The following is a 14763-nucleotide window of genomic DNA, read 5'->3' on the forward strand; positions in this document are numbered from 1 at the left end:
GTCTGCTTGCTCACCTTGCTGGCATTCTTTACTCTTAAACAGTTCAGAGCCTAGGGAATGGTACCACCCACAGTAGGCTGCATCTATTAAGGATTAAGGCATACATACACACTTAGCCAGGCTCACAAAACAATCTGAACTAAAAATTTTTTCAGTTGAGCCTTTCTTCCTAGATGATTCTAAGTGGTGGCAAGTTGACAATTTAAGCCAACCACCACATTAGCCAGCTGTAAAACAGAGAGCAGCACTGGGTGATCACATGACTCTCAAGTGTTCTCAGATGCCCTGGGATCCTGGGAGTGATGTCTGTCAAGACTGTGTTTTCATTTCATGTGGATGATCATGAGGGATATGGAGAGAGAGAAAGAGAGAGAGAGAGAGAGAGAGAGAGAGAGAGAGAGAGAGAGAGAGGAGAATTTGGATTGTTAATGTCATATATCAATATGCCAAATCCATCAGTACCACAGGGAGCCCCGTTATTTGCTGTTCTAGTGAGGTGTTTTATCTTAGCTGGGAGACTTCATTAAATAGATTGGACTCTGTGGTGGGTGTAGGTCTCAGTCAAAGGAGTGGAGGCCTGAACACAGCAAGGGGCCTGCCAATAAGACTCAAATCTGTAGCCCACCAGGCTCACATTCAACCAGCAACATTGGCCTGCTGATTTTAGATCTCCTACTTTCATTTCTATGGAGCACACATATGCAAGCACACATTTACACACACATTTACACAATACACATGCACACACAGGCACACATGCACACACACATGCACACACACAGGCACACACAGACACACATGCACACACACATGCACACACAGGCACACACAGACACACATGCACACACAGACACACATGCACACACAGACACACATGCACACACACATGCACACACAGGCACACACAGACACACATGCACACACACATGCACACACAGGCACACACAGACACACATGCACACACAGACACACATGCACACACAGACACACATGCACACACACATGCACACACAGACACACATGCACACACACATGCACACACAGGCACACACATGCACACACATGCACACACACATGCACACACACATGCACACACAGACACACATGCACACACAGGCACACATGCACACACACATGCACACACACATGCACACACAGACACACATGCACACACATGCACACACAGACACACATGCACACACATGCACACACAGACACACATGCACACACATGCACACACAGACACACACAGACACACACAGGCACACACACATGCACACACACATGCACACACACATGCACACACAGGCACACACAGACACACATGCACACACACATGCACACACAGGCACACATGCACACACAGGCATACATACACATGCATATACACAAACATGCATATGTGCATGCACACACATGCACAGATGCACACATATGCACACACTGCACACATACACACATGCACACACGTTATTTTTCTGATGCTGTGATAAAACACCATGAGCATAACCTATAGAAAGAGGGTTCGTTTGGATTTTTTGGTCCAAGGGCTCCAACTCTGTAGTTTCAGGGAAGCATGATAACAGGTAGACTTGGCAGCAGGGACAGCTGAGAGCTCATAGCCAGCAGGAGACAGAAAGAACAACTTTGAAATGGTACAGGTCTTTAAGCTCTCAAAACACACTTCCTTCAGCCATGCATGCCCCCCTAAGTTTTCCCAAACAGGAACACACCTGAGGACCAAGAATCAAATGCCACAGTCTATGGGAACATTTAGTGTTCAAGTGGCCACATGAAGTGTTAATTAAGCCTTTTGTCACTGTCACAGAACACCTGAACCAATGAACTCATACAAAGAAAGTTTAGTTTGACTTGTAATCTCAAAGGCCTTTTCCATGTCTACCCGGCTCTGTTGTCATGGCCTATTGTGAAGTAGCACCATGGTGATGGGAGTGGGCAAAGAGGAGGCCACTCACTTCATAGTAGTCAGGAAGCAGAGAGATAGGAAGACACCAAAGCAAGAAATACCTTCAAAGGCACAACTCAATGACCTTCATGACTCACCTTCTAATAACCCATCCAGCAATAAACTTGTCAGTGAATGAATCCACAGATAAAACCAGCATCCCCATGATCCAGTCACCTCGACTGTGCTGAGCCTTTCAGACCATTTTGTATGCAAATTGTAACATGTGTGTGTGTGCATGTGTGTAGTCATGTGTGCATACATATATGAATATACATACATATGCTGAATATACATGCATGCACATATCCATCACCACACACAGACATACATTATGTTATAAATTGGACAATCATATATGTATGTGTATACACATTTCCTATTATTGCATACATATATTTATATAAATATCTACATTTATACACACTGCATACATATATTTATATAAACATCTACATTTATACACATATAGAACTAATATTTGATATATATATAGAGAGAACTAATATATGTTTTAGGACTGTATATATACACAGAATGTGTATGTGTGTGTGTGTTTGTGTTCCAGTTATTTTCAGTTGCATGATAAAACAGTGACAAAAACTAAGTAAGTAAACTATGTTTACTTAGTACTTAGACTGTAAATCCCAACCACAGTTCATCACTGAGGGAAGTTAGAACAGGAAGTTGAGCAGAGCAGAGGCAGGAACCATGGAGGACAGCTATCTATTGGTCACCTTCAAGCTCACATTCAGCTACCTTTCTTTAAAAACCCAGGCCTATCTGCCTGGTCAATGGCATTGTCCACAGTGGGCTGGGTCTACTTACATTAATTAAATCAGGGGAATGCCCCATAGTTCTGCCCCAGGTCAATCTAATGGAAGCAATTTGTCAGCTGAGATTGCTTCTTCCCAGGTGGCTCTAGATTTGTATCAAGTTGACAAAGATGAACCTGTACAATGGCTATAAATAGATACCTTTAGATGTCTTTGTCAGCAAACAAATGTGATACAATTGGATCATCTAGTTAATTTTATTGTTGCAGAACAAAGCACGGAGAGAAGACTATGAGCTTAGAGTTTTAAATTTCCAGGCCAGGTGCTGTGTGAAGGACTTAAAATCTTCAATGCCTGTCCTGAAAGTTCCCCTCAAGCCACAGAGCTGAGGTTGCTGAAAAATAAGCTAAGAATCTCATCCTTTGAGGGTCTGGCTTACAACAGACATCAGATTCCCAGTCACTTTTCCTGGAGATGGCCATGGTGCAAAGATAGAGATTTTGTGTAGGGTCAGCAACATAAACTGCACTCCCCAAAGCCAAATGGGCAGTACTCCTTCAGGCTGAGAGTCATTTGAGCAGATGGAGCACTGTATGGGTCTTCCTGTGGGTTTCCCAGCATTACCATGCCCCTCTCTATCCAAGAGTAGCTGGCTTGATGACACAGCGGAGCATCCCTTTGCTGGATCACTTCCAGTGCAATCGTGTGCTATTGGGGACAAAGCTCTCCATGATGTGTGTGTGTGTGTGTGTGTGTGTGTGTGTGTGTGTGTGTGTGTGTGTGTGCTATGAATCTGAATCTACTGGGTGATATAATTTCTCTCCTAGCCACAAGATTGATGGACCTAGGAATCCAGTCATGGAAACCTGAATGTGTATGTTCACTATTCTCCTTAGTGACTCACAAGCAAAGTATTTGCTTACCAAATCCATAGCTATGTTCTCCACTGGTTCTGAGGTCTGGTAGAAGCCTCCATCAGGAGATGGAGATGGTGACTCTTGTGAACCAGAAGATGAAACTTCACCCATCTCTTTTGGAATCCTCATTCCTCTGAATCCATGTGAAAAGGGTGAGGGTGGAATTGAACCCCTATGCTGTGTCAGGATTGAACCTGACTGCAAAAGGTAAACTGGATTGTTGTTAAAGAGGAAAAGCCTCTGGTTCTCAGTGTTAACGTTCTCTGTAATTGAGGTCACAGGCAAACTACAACAGAATTTAGGCAGGCCTATCATGGTCTAGACGCTTGAGAGTTTAAGGCTGAGGATGCTATTCTTGGTGGAGACCCACTATTAACTGAGGTTCTTGCTGAAGGTCAAGAAAAAATTTTAATGGCTAAAAGATAAATGTGGTTATAAATACCAGCTTCAGCTTTGTGCCTGGCCACGGAGACTATAATTACCATGGATATTTTTTCATTGCTTTATTACAAATACTTGAGTATATATGAGTATCATGTACTTAAGGTCTCCCCCTCTCTTATTCGTGGGAGTCTTTGCAAATGCCGTGGCCATCAGAACGTCAGTCCATGAGAGGTGAGATGGAAGTTAAGTTTAACACAGCTCAGTAGCCTATGATGGTGAAAACTTCCAGTCTGACCTTGAGTAGTCTATTTAGACACTTTTAAGCACACCAGTTTTGTGGAAAAGAAAATTTCAGGTGATAATTAACTCACATGTGCACTATAAAGCTTGAGGCATGACTACATTGAAATTCTTTGTGAAGTTCATGTGATATCGTCTATAAATATAGGTTCTATAGATTAACTGAGGAAAAGAAGCTCATGATCAAGGTCTGGGGGGGGGGGGGAGGGCTCTCTGGTGTGGTATTGGCCACACAGATAGCACAAATGTCACCAGGCTATTAACTACCTCTGTTCCAAACCTTCTGTGCAGAAAATAGGTTTCACACCTCTCCCTTTGAAGAGCCAACTCTGCATGTTTAACATTCCCGGCTTTTCCTGGTGCTTGTCTGTGACCACAGGGGCCTCTGTGTCTCCTGTGCATATTCCCTTGTTGAGTAACAAGATCATTTGACTTCATTTCATGTTATCTGTCCTTGGTAATATTAATTATTAGCCTATAGTCACCCAAGAAGGGAATCTTGATGAAGAATTGCTTAGATCAGATTAGTCTGTAGGTATGTCTGTAATGGATTGATGCAGGAGGTCCCAGACCACTGTGGGCAGCACCATTCCATAGGCATGTGAGTCTGGTCTATAGAAGAAACCTGCATAAGCATGAGCCTGAGCAAGCTACTAAGTAGCATTCTTCCATGGTTTCTACTTGAGTTCCTGCCTTGACTCCCCTCAGTGAGGACCATGACCTGGCAGTATGAACCAAATAAACCCTTTTCTCCTAAGTCGCCTTTGCTTAGAGTATTTATCACAGCAACAGGAGGAAAGAAAAACTGTATCCAAGTGTTATTTAACTATATAAATTACAGGCTATCAAGGAGAATACGCATCCTTTGGGGTCTTCTCTTGAAGAAAAGGGTTAGTGCTTTTCTTGTGGTACACAAGACAGATGTTTCCAGTGGAGTGGAAACATGACCATGCCATTTATTTATTTGTAAGTTAGGTGTGGCTAAAAGAAATGCATATAGACCACAAATCGATGAGAAGTGTATTCCCAACCCTTATTTTAATTTGTCAACTTGGGGGATGTTTTGACTGGAACTGAAATGTGGATGAGGCTCCTGTAACCAGAGGAAGGTGTGAGTCGAACTGACAAAGGGCTGAACCGGCAGACAGTTCTCCAGGCTGCTGGCCTTTAACTCTACAAAGCATCAGCTTTGCAGACTCCGGGCTTGTTAACATCTGTGACAGCATGAGCCAAATACTTATAAATAGATCTCTGGTGTGTGTGTGTGTGTGTGTGTGTGTGTGTGTGTGTGTGTGTGTGTGAATTGCCTCTGTCTCTCTGGAGAACTCTAATGTTAGTGTCTTCTATAAACTGTTTTAAAGTTTATCTTATTATCTTATGATCTGAAAACCAAAGCTAAATTATCAGTTAGAAAACACAAAGCCTTGACTGTCCTGTCAATGAAAGCATGTGGTAACTGTAAAGCAATCAAATATGATGTGTGTCTTTGACAGGATGAATTGTTCCTTTAGACTGTGTCTTCCACTACCAAACAGTCCTTATTGTGTAAAAGCTAGAGATTCTGTGAGGAAAAAAAAAAAAAGGCTGCCCATTGATTCCTCCTGTCTCCTAACAATTATCCGAGAAAAAGAAAAGAAAAAGGAGAAAAACTAAATTGATTTTACTTCAGCTTAATCAACCACATTTTACCCAGGATTTGCATCAAATGAATGCTGGCTGTTTTCCAGAATCAAAGCCACCTTCTGTGAATACTGATCGTCAGCACAGAAGATACTGAAAAATAATGTGTTTCAGACTCTAAAAGTCATTTAAAAAGCAGAGTTATAGAATTTTCTGGAGGCGCAGCAGTAGGATTCAGTTGTTGAAATAAGTTCCAGCGAGGCTGACACTGAAGAGAACAGAATGTACTTAGGTATAGGTACAGATATATGTATAATATACATGTATACACACATTTAGGCATATACTCATAGCATGTATATGTGTTTGCATGTGCATGCATGTATGCTTGTGTGTGTAATATATGTAATATATGTAGGTAATATATACATATATAATATATACATATATAGTGTGTATAATACATATATGTTGGTAATATTGCACATAGATAATATGTACAATATTTATACATATAGTATGTGTGTATGTGTGTAGTTATGGTTGATCATCATTATCAAGTTCATTAGATTAAGAAATACAAAAATACCTAGAGCATTTTGAAGCAAACCTTTGTGTGTGTGTGTGTGTGTGTGTGTGTGTGTACATTTGGGGCAGATCTACTTTGAACAGGAATAAAGCCATCCCAGGGTCTGGCTCTCTTGACTGAATGAATAGGGGCAAGGTGAAAGCAGAGCAAGCAGGCAGGTGCTCCCACCTTGATCATCCCAGACATGAACAAGCAGACAGGTGCTCTCACCACCTTGTCTTTCTATCTATAACAGACTGTACCCACATTTCATGAGCTCAAATAAATGTTTCTTCCTTATCTTTTTTCAGTTATTTGGTCAGATCAATGGAAAAATAAACACCACATACACATGTAGATGTAAGTATCACACATGCATTGCCCAGGACATACATATGCATATTCATAATATGATCTATATCATGCATAGCTTCATGCTATGCCCCTTGAGTAGCCTTCAGTAGGCCAGAGCTGCAGAGTGATGAATCATAGGCAGAAGGTGCCAATATAACACTCATCCCAGTGGACATGAGGCAGCCAGACCCCAAGCAGATGCCTGAGGCTTGATCTCAGCCCCCTGGGATGGGGCACTGGATCCTGCCATGAGGGTCTGAATAACTGTCAAGTAATGAAGAAGATGTGCCCAACGGCTGTCTCGGCCATACTTGCTTCTCCTTCCACCAGCAACTGGGAACATCTAGACCGACGCTCTGGAGGGAGACAAAGAGCCTTGCTGCAGGGAACTGTGTCAGGCATGGAAACAGGAATAGACAGGGCCTCGGTGTGCAGTTTGCCTCTGCTCGCCCAGCACTGGAGAATTTAAACTTATGGCAATTGCTTCAAACTTCCTCAGAGTCTCTGTAATTATGATTCGGCGATGATATATGAGGGAGTGAGGGAGTGGGTGAAGACTGAGTAAGGGAAGTGAGCTGGTGGTTCTCTCTCTCTCTCTCTCTCTCTCTCTCTCTCTCTTTCTCTCTCTCTCCCTCTCTCTCTCCTTCCTCTAGGCAAGATCAAGAACTTCCAGCCATGCCTGCAGGATACACAGCAGCTGCCCCAGCCTGCTTGGCTTTCTAGCAGTTAATGGACTGGGAAAAAGAACCATCTACTATTCATTTGCCCCTAAAGTGATGGAACATCTCCAGAGAATGAGGGAAAACATCCACCATCCCCGAATGACTCTTACATACCAAGAGGCTTTAAAGAGACAAGTGAAAAATTGTATAGAAGAAGCGTTGGAGTTGATTGTAGAGACTGGCTGTCACCACCATCTCTTAAAAGGACAGAGAAGGGGTTGGAAGTTAATGGACAGTTGAGTCAGTCACCAACACCACCTCCAGGCTTTCCTGTGTGGAAAATGGATGCCATGATGACACAACACCTGCCGCCCACAGCAATGGTCATAGAGGCCATCAGGTCACAATAGGGTCTCTCATCTTGGCTTACTACCAAGGACCTCAGGCAACAGTCTACCCTGTTCACAGTAAGTCTGTTTTCTCTCCAGAAAGTAAGTTCATAGGTGAGGCTATGTGTGTCATCCATGTTTGATGAATACTTAGAGTCATTTCTGAACAGAGTTGATGCTTGAGAAATTTCTGGAATTTAACTGGAATAGAAATAGGTTTGCAGTGAGGGTCATAGGTGTGAGGGCCAGCTTTCAGTTGCTGTTGGAAAAAAACCACTCAAGGTCATCAACTCATAAGAAAAGATTTACTTTGGATCACGGTCTCTGGTTCTTCTAGTCCATGGTTACTTGGTCTCACTGCCTTGGGGGTGTGGTAAACCTGCACATCAAAGCTGGGAGCACAGGACGGTGAAGCTGCTTGTCTTGGGGCATCCAGGAAGGACGGAGGGAAAGAAAATGGTGATGATGGAGAGAAGAGGGAACAAGAGGAGGAAGGAGAGGGGCCAGGACCCCAAACTCTCTTCAATGACTCTCTCTTAGGAACCTTCCTCCTCTCCTCTCTCCCTTCCTCTCTCTCTTCTTCCTCCCTTCTCTCCTTGTTAGTTTCCTCCCTTGCTCAATACCTTCCTTTCTTCCTTTCTGTCTCCAACCCCCCCTTCCTTCCTTCCTTCTTTTTTTTTTTTTTTTTTTTTTTTTTTTTTTTTTTTTTGGTTTTTCGAGACAGGGTTTCTCTGTGTAGTCCTGGCTGTCCTGGAACTCACTCTGTAGACCAGGCTGGCCTTGAACTCAGAAATCCTCCTGCCTCTGCCTCCCAAGTGCTGGGATTAAAGGCGTGAGCCACCACTGCCTCGCCCCTTCCTTCCTTTTATCCACCATGCCTCATCTCCTAAAGCGTATACCCTCCCAACAGCACTGTAGATGGGCAACCAAGCCTTCAACACTTACACTTGGGAGAATACATAAAATCCAAACAGTGGGACTGTAGAGATGGATCAGCCAGCAAAGCACTTGCCACTCAAACATGAGGACATGTGTTTTGGTCCCTGGCACAAACCTAGAAGCTGAGTGTGGCAGTACACACCTTAACTAACGGGGTGAGGAGACAGAGGAAGGAGACTCTCTGGGGTTTGCTGGCCAGTGAGTCTAGCCTAACCCAGGCTCACTGAGAAACCTGTCCCAAAAATGAGGGGGAGCAGGATTGAAGAAGACACTTGATGTTGCCCTGTGGCCTCCATGTGTCCTCCAGTCCCTGTGTGCATGTACACAACAGACATACATTCAAACAATTTCCCAGTTGGAGAGATGGTTGAGGAGTTAAGAACAGATACTGATTTTAGAGGAGGTAAGCTCAGTTTGCAGTACTCATAACAAGAGACACAGAACTTCTAAATCTGATGTCCTCTTTTGGCCTCTGAGGACACCACACTCATGTATACCAACCAGTGCTGGGATTACAGGTCTGTGAGTGACCACACCTGGCATTCGTGTAGATGCTGAGGATTTGAACTTGGGTCTTCACGGTAACACAACAACTCCTTTTATCTATTGAGCCATCTCTCCAGCCAAAAACTTGTATTTTCAAACCAGAACCATGGCTTTTAATTGTATAAATTTGCAGTACAGATACACAGAAACACATAATTAAAAAATAAATAAATAACATTAAAATATTTCAAACCATAACCGAGGGAACTCTCTCAGGCCTCTGATGTCCAACACAATGTTCAAAGTCATGTTGGTGTGTTTGTGTCACATGTGTTTGTCACACAGAGCAGCTCAAATTGCAAGATATTTCTGTTCCTTGTAGCAGCATTTTAGAAGAGTTAACGGGAAGCTTGTGACCCATCAGACTCACCAACATCCCCTGCAGCCACAGGGTCCTGAAGAACACACAGCCTGAGCAGGCAAGACCTGGAAATGGTCCAATCCCAAAGCTCGCAGGACCTGACCTTAGAGAGTGAAATCGTTCAAACAGCCCATGATGGAGGAGGTTGTTGCTCCGCAGAACTTGCCAGATAAAAAAACCAAACATAAATCTCCAGCAGGCTCAGGGCAGAAGGCTGGGGTGGGATGCTCGAATGTCCCTTAAGGCTGCAGACCAGCTTAGTTAGCTTCCACTTTTGTTCTGTCGATTCTCTGCTACACAACTGTAACATTCTTGGTGAATCCTTGGGAGAACTATTGAAAGAAAGAAACAAAGTTTCAGAAGGAAAGGGATTTACCTGCCTTGAGGGATACACTGAGAGTTGGAGTTTTGAATCATCCATCAACAGCAAAGGCTTCTGGGAGACAATCATTCCCAGACAGTCTTGGCTATTTAAACAGTTTTCTCAGAGAGTTTACTGTAGAGACTGCTCACCAGAGAAGGAAGGACTGACTGACAAAGCAAATCTATATGGAAAAAAATTTGAATTTAATTGTTGAGAATTTTAAATGGGCTCCTAGACATGCAGAAGGTGATGTCAGGTGCAAAAACAACCTTCAGTAGCTGATGGGTTTTGTGTTTGAAATTGGTTTCTTGCCCCCAGCTGACTGCTTCAGGGGAAAACTGACATTGATTGACAAGAGTCAGCAATTTTGATATATTCTGGGTGGCAGCTGGAGACCTCTTGGGGGGCAGTTGGAAGTGGAAATTTTGCAAGCCAGACACAGTGTATACTTGGGTAGTACATATACCATCAGCAATGGCAGGAAGGTCAGGTGTGTGCAGTGGGTGTGAGGACTGCATGCACACTTGTGTAAGGGTGTAGCAGGATACCATCCCACTATATTTATATTAAGCTCAGCGATTGGGCTGTATGAGAGGTAGGCAGAGTGAGGAGAGGAAGAAGAAAAGGAAGAGGGAGGACCGGAGGAGAGAGGGGAAGATAGCAGAGGATGTGTGCATGTCTCTAGCAGTCTAAGGTAGTTGTAATATCTATGTTGGGTATTAGGTAACACCTCTGATTGTGTGGGCATCTTGTTATTTGAGCATTACCAAATATATAAAGCTATTGGATAATCTTTAAACATTAGAGTCTCATTTCTACCAGGTACCGTGTGGATGACGGGATGGCCTGGGCTCAGCCCAGCCTTGAGGAGACAGGGTGGTAGATTGGCAGAGCCACCTCCCAGGCTTGAATCTCATGGGTGGCAGGGCCAGTACTTTTGGGCCAGCATAAGCTGCAGTCAGAGTTGAGCAGCAGCGGCATGGCCTCAGGCCTTGCCTAGTCAGGAAATTGGTGGGCCCCTTAGCACAAGACAGGTCAGGTGATGCCAATTTAAAATATTACTGTAAGCTACAGGGGTGCTTGCATCTCTGGTCTGTGGATGCTAGAGGAACATGGCAGCTCCTCTCACTTCCTACCCAATTCTCTTGCAATAGAGTCTCTTCTGGAAACTAGAACTAAGCTGGCAGCCAGTAGGCACCAACAATCCTCCTGTCTCTGATCCCACCCTCGGTGCTGGGGTTACAGGTCTGTGAGTAACTATACCTGGTATTTATGTGGATGCTGGGGATTTGAGCTTGGGTCTTCATGGTAGGGTAGCAACTCCTTTTATCTATTGAGCCATCTCTCAAGCCAGGAATGTGTATTTTTAAACCAGGACCATGGTTTTTATTTGTATTTAACTCGCAGCAGGGAAGGAATCCCTCTGAATTCCTTCTAAGCTTTGAGATTCATTTATATACCTGCCGTTTTCTTTTAAGATCTTTTATTGGTGTATTGTCTTAGTTATGCTTTTACTGCTGTGAACAGACACCATGACCAAGACAACTCTTATAAAGACAACATTTAATTGGGGCTGGCTTATAGGTTCAGAAGTTCAGTCTATTATCAAGGTGGGAGCATGGCATCATCTAGGCAGACTTGAAGCTGTAGGAAGGGAGAGTTCTACATCTTCATCCAAAGGCAGACAGAAGAAGACTGGCTTCCAGGCAGCTAGGATGAGGGTCTTAAAGTCCACACCTACAGTGACACACCTACTCTAACAAGGCCACACTTCCAAATAGTGCCATTCCTTGGGCCAACCATACTTAAACTATCACATATATATTCATAAACATAAAGTTGAGTTTTATAAAAGCAAATTTTTCAAGTATCTTGTGTACTTAGACTATGTTCACTACCCTCCCTCTTGGAATCAGTTGGCCTTACTATTAAGGGGACCCAGATATGCAGTGTTTATGCCTAGGTTAGGGCATGCAAGAAAGATTTGATAGCTTTTGACAAATAGGTCTGTGACATCCCTACTGCCCAGTGAATAAATACACATTTTATCACCAGAATATGCTGGCCTCTTCCTCGAAGCAAAAAGCTCCAAGCCCAGACTCTCCCAGGAACTTGTCAGTTTTCAGTGTTCTGATCTCTTAAATTCGGACATGACCGCCTAAAGCAATCTTCAGCAGAAAGAACAGGTTACCTAGTTCCTTACACACACACAAACTATAACATTACGGCAGGAGCCAGATCACAGCAACAGACTGGTCAGTAATAAGCAGACCTCGCTGGTCCCCAGCAACGCTGAAACCCTGTGGGTTTGCCTTTGGAATGGTTCACTATTCTTTGGCCAAGTCCTGACTCGACTCTACAGGGAGGAACTGTTGTCCAGGGCTCCCTAGGGCCCTTGGCGCTGTCCTTTCTAAGGTCAACCTTTTCCACTGCCCTCCTTGGCTATGGATGGAGTCAGTGTTGGAGGCTCTCCCTAAGGCCTATAAAACTTCTCCAGCTGTTTCCTGCTCTCAGACAAACTCCAGTGATGTCTGACAGCCAAGAGTTTTCTTAGTTAGGCTCCTTTGAATATGTTTCTTTTGTAACTTCATCTGCTGGCTTCCAGTGAGTTCTACATGCTGCTAACTATACAGCAAGATCTTTCATAGGTGTGACTTCATGTCTACCCCTACCCTTGTTTGTTTCCTTGTCCACAAATTTCCTCCCCCCACCTCCATTTAAAGGCAGCTGCCTTGAGGCTGGTAGAGCCAAAGGCCCATATCCAGAGAAAGCTGGCTGTTTGTTTTCTTGCCCTTAGTCTTTGGATCCAGGAACAATCCCACAAGATGTAGGCTGCATCTATTTCTTGTTTTTCATCTTCCTTTGAGCTTATTCTGTGCTTATAACAGGATAAAGGCATATAGTAAAGTGCTATGTATTTCCTTCTCTTTCTGTTTGTGTGTGTGTGTGTGTGTGTGAGAGAGAGAGAGAGAGAGAGAGAGAGAGAGAGAGAGAGAGAGAGAGAGAGCATCCTCAAGTATCTTACCTAACACACCTCCACTATCTTTTCCAGGCAGGATCTCTCTCTATCTTGCACTTTGCCAAGGAAGCCGGACTGACTGACTGTTATGTACCTGGGACCTATCTGTCTCTACCTTCCCAGGGCTGGGCATACAATCATGAACCACCGTGTCTAGCTTTTCTTTCTTTTTAAATGGGATCTGTTCATTGAACTCAGGGCAAATGTGTTAGAGACTGGTCTGTTGCTTCAGTCCCTCACGTGGCATTCCTGTTGCTAGAGTCATGGTCTGATCAGAGCTGAAGATACAGATTGCAGCTGGTCTAATCAAATATTGGCATGGTCTGAATAAGTCATTCTTCCCCAGTGCATATTGTTCGATGTCAGAAACTCACAGCATTCTCTGCAATTATTGGTTAATCCATGGACACAACACCCTAGTGCTTGAGTGCTACATGAATTAGAAAAAGAAACAAAAGACCTGATCCCTAAAGGAGGCTATATCACTCAGTGGAAGAGGAACAAAATGCATCATATGTGAGCATCTATCCAATCATCCACCCCTCAGTCATCCACCTACACCTCCAGTGTAAATGTATCAATTTGTCAACCATCGGCTCATTCACCCATCCATTAAACTTGCAAAACTCCCTTAAGGGTATCAGAGACACACCTCACTACAGGGATGCTTTTGCTTCAGAATTGAAACATAGTACCTAACATTGAGGGCATCTTTTTTGGGAACAATAGAAAACAACATTTGAAGTCATGACTGACCTAGGAACATAGGGCATTTTGTTACGCTGCATAAACGGAGGAAGGCTGAAATGAGAGTCCCCAAAGAGATAAGCTGCCAGGAAGTTAGAAGTTTGTCCTTTCCAACTTTTAAAGGTGAATCCAGTGTGAGCCTAGAAATGGGAACTGATAAGAACTAAAAAAAAAGTCTAACAGATTCTGTATGACACATCCCTTCTACCTCCCACGGCTCATTGTTCAAATAGGTTCGTTCTCTTTGTTTTTCCCTTTGTTCATTTACTGAAGAAATGTTTTTCTGAGCAGTGCCTATACAGGCATTATGATAGATAGGAGGGTCATGGAGAAGGCAAAGCAATCTTGGCCTCATAGAATTTTTAGCTGAGCAGAGGAGACGGACATTAATCAAACAAGCCTGTAAATTAACATGTCATAAAATCTCAACAAGGGTTGTAAAGGCCACTGTAAAGTATTAAACCATTGTGTTGGAAGGAACTAGTCCACTCCATCAGGGTCAGAAAAAACTTCCTGGAAGGAGGGAAGGAGGGAGGGGAGGAGGGAGGGAGGGAGGAAGAGGAAGAGAAAAAATTAGAGTAGTGTGAAGTGGGTGAGGGTAACACAGATCACAGAGGTCAGCTGTGCATGGATTTTCCAGGCAAAGATGGCAGGGCATCCTGCATTCTGTTCTGGAGGCTGTAGTCCATGGACTCTGAGAGATGGGGCTGGAGGAAGGAAGACAGTTAGTTACAGCATGGAAATCGGGGGCAGGTGGGTGGGGCAAGAAGGATTGATAAGAAGAGACCTTCAAGGACTCTTGAAAGTGAGGATGTTGTCTGAGTCCCCCTGCCTCTGCCACTTTCCACTGT

This window comes from Arvicanthis niloticus, chromosome 18, assembly GCF_011762505.2.
Source record: "Arvicanthis niloticus isolate mArvNil1 chromosome 18, mArvNil1.pat.X, whole genome shotgun sequence".
Classification (NCBI taxonomy): domain Eukaryota; kingdom Metazoa; phylum Chordata; class Mammalia; order Rodentia; family Muridae; genus Arvicanthis; species Arvicanthis niloticus.